The sequence below is a fragment of the Lontra canadensis genome, unplaced genomic scaffold, assembly GCF_010015895.1.
Source record: "Lontra canadensis isolate GAN:19392208 unplaced genomic scaffold, GSC_riverotter_1.0 scaffold1, whole genome shotgun sequence".
In the NCBI taxonomy this organism is placed as follows: Eukaryota; Metazoa; Chordata; class Mammalia; order Carnivora; family Mustelidae; genus Lontra; species Lontra canadensis.
Genome location: NW_022630995.1, coordinates 390,621 through 393,264, shown reverse-complemented (window position 1 = coordinate 393,264; position 2,644 = coordinate 390,621). Strand labels below are relative to the sequence as shown.

At 44.9% G+C, this 2,644-nt stretch overlaps 1 non-coding gene across 1 annotated transcript; it reads right to left on the bottom strand.

Annotated features, from left to right (window-relative positions):
• Positions 1 to 1,971: 1,971 nt before the first annotated feature.
• Positions 1,972 to 2,102, bottom strand: LOC116871888. The gene has a single exon (XR_004383552.1). It is a non-coding gene; the product is annotated as a small nucleolar RNA SNORA18 (small nucleolar RNA).
• Positions 2,103 to 2,644: the final 542 nt, after the last annotated feature.

Below are 2,644 nucleotides of genomic sequence, written 5' to 3'. Positions count from 1 at the left end.
GGTTTCCATTATCGACACTGGCCACAGACTCCCAGCTTTCCAGTCACTAGCTAATGAATGACCCTGTGACTCAGTGTCCTCATCTGTGAAATGGGGATATGCGCAATGGTAGCTTATAAAGCCGTCAGGGTCATTGAATAATATTTGAGTGATTTGAGTGATTAGAGGGATGTCTGGCATGGGGTAAATTCTTCACGAGCAGCAGTTACATAAAAGAGAATACTTGCCCCTTGAGGGAAATTGGTAAAATCCCCGCCCTTCCCTCACACGCTCCCATACACTGTGGAACACGGGCACGTCTTCCACAAAGCCGCAGAGGAAGGGGAAAGAAACAGAAAGTAAGTCATATGTCCAGGGAGACAGAGTGGCAGGGCTGGGATTTGTCCTTGTTTTTTTTTTTTTTTTAAGATTTTATTTATTTATTTGACAGACAGAGATCACAGTAGTCAGAGAAGCAGGCAGAGAGAGAGGAGGAAGCAGGCTCCCTTCTGAGCAGGGAGCCCGATGCGGGGCTTGATCCCAGGACTCTGGGATCATGACCTGAGCTGAAGATAGAGGCTTTAACCCACTGAGCCACCCAGGTGCCCCAAGGGCTGGGATTTGAATTCAGTTCTTGGGACTCTAAAGCTCTTAAGCTTGTTTCCGCGGAGTCTGTCCATCTGGGATTATGAATCTCGGCCAGCTAGAGTGAGCAGACCTGTTCGGGAAGGAAAGTAAGCACTACTTAGGGTGTCCCTTCCCAGGCAAATTTTGAAACTGTAGAGAGGTGGACAGTTTGAGACTGACTTCGCTTTCCTAAGTCTGCCTGTCAGTCCGCATGTGTGTGCTTGTGTGTGTTTATCTAGGTATGTATTTTTAGTGTCTTGAACCCAGACACTCAAAACTTCCTCTAGAGTTCCACCATGCGTGTTCAGGTAACTGGTTCACAACCAGGATTGTTTTGCTCCCTGCCCCCAGGGGACATTTGGCAATGCTTTGAGATATTTTTGGTTGTCCCAACTGGGAGTGAGGTGCTATGGTCATTCTAGTGGGTGGAGGCCAGAGATGTTGCTAGACAATCTGCAAAGCACAGGACAGCCCCCACAACAACTAATGTTTTATCTCCACATGTCAACAACAGTGCTGCAACGAGAAACCGTGGTTCAAAAACATCAAGGGCACCAGGAAGCCTGAGCTTCTGGAAGGTTCTAACGGTGTCTGATTCAGTTTCCCAGGGATGTAGAAACTGGGTCCACAGCAGCCAGACAAGCAGTCCTTGTGAGGAATGGGACCTAACACGTTGTTTCCTAGTCACACATGTTTCAAAAGCTAGAACCCGGGGATTGTTGCTTGCCCCGGTTTCCCCGTGGATTTGTTCACACCCTATTCTGAAATCCATCTCCTGTGTGGCAGATCCTGCTTGTCTCTCCCCTCCCACCCACCTGTCTCTTTTTCTTTTGCTTCTTGTTCCTATGTGGACAGCGTAACTCTCCAGTTCTACTTTTTTCTCCCTCTTCCAATAAACTTCTTTTTTTTTAAAATTTAAAGTCAATAAATTTTTATTTAAGAAATTTTACACTTGATTCCTTCCACTGCCAATCACTATAGTTCCTCCAAAATCAGAATCATAATCTTCAAAATAGCCCTTTTAAAAAGAACTTTTGTTCAATACGGTAGAATTCTTTCCTTCAGTGGATCTCCATTTGATCTCCATTTGAATATGGACATACTTCAAAAATTCCCCACCTGTAATCTTTGGGGTCCAACTTCTTTACTTTACTTTACTTTACTTTACTTCTTTACTTTAGAGCAATGTTTAGGGTCAGAGTAGGGGGATCTGCCTGGTTCTCAGACACCCTCTAAACATGAATGCGTTCAAATCCTGCTCACCCCTAAACTATCACACCCAAGACTTGTACAGATTGCTGGGATACCCCAATACCCAAGATTTAAAAATGTGACTATGAGGTCCTTCACATGGTTTTAGCAGGTAGATGTCTTGCAGGTCCTTCCCACAGATTTAACACAAAGTTTTGTGAATAAAAGAAACCACGCATATACTCTAGAAGGTATTTCCAACCATACGGGTCTACAGAAGGAGCGCCATCGGGATAGACCTCCACTCTTTCGGTAGACCTCCCACCGAAGTCCAGTATACATTTAGTGAAGTGCAGAACTCGTCAGCATGATCGGTGAATTTAACGTGAACCATTCTGTCCTTGTGACCACAGCCTGACTCAAGAAGGACAATGAGCAGCACCACAGAAGCCCTCCTCACTCTCTTAGGAAGTCCCTCTGCCTCTGCCATGTTTTAGCCTTACGTCTGTTCAATTATACGCACTATGTATTCTTCTGTGTCTGGCTTCTTTCGTCCAAAGTTAGGACTGTGAGATGCAACCATGGAGCATACAGCAATACTTCATTTATCCTCATTAACATATAATAAATCATCACACAGATGAAGTACAACTTATTTATCCGTGCTGCCATTGTATTTTTTCCAGTTTGGACCATTAGGAATGGTCACCTAGTGCTATGGACAGTCTTGCACATATCTTTAGGTGGACGAGGCACGTGTTCCTGCTGTGTCTACCAGGAGTAGAACTGCTGGGTCCTAGGGTTGGCAGATAGTGCCAGACATTATTGTCAAGTAGTGGTGCCAATT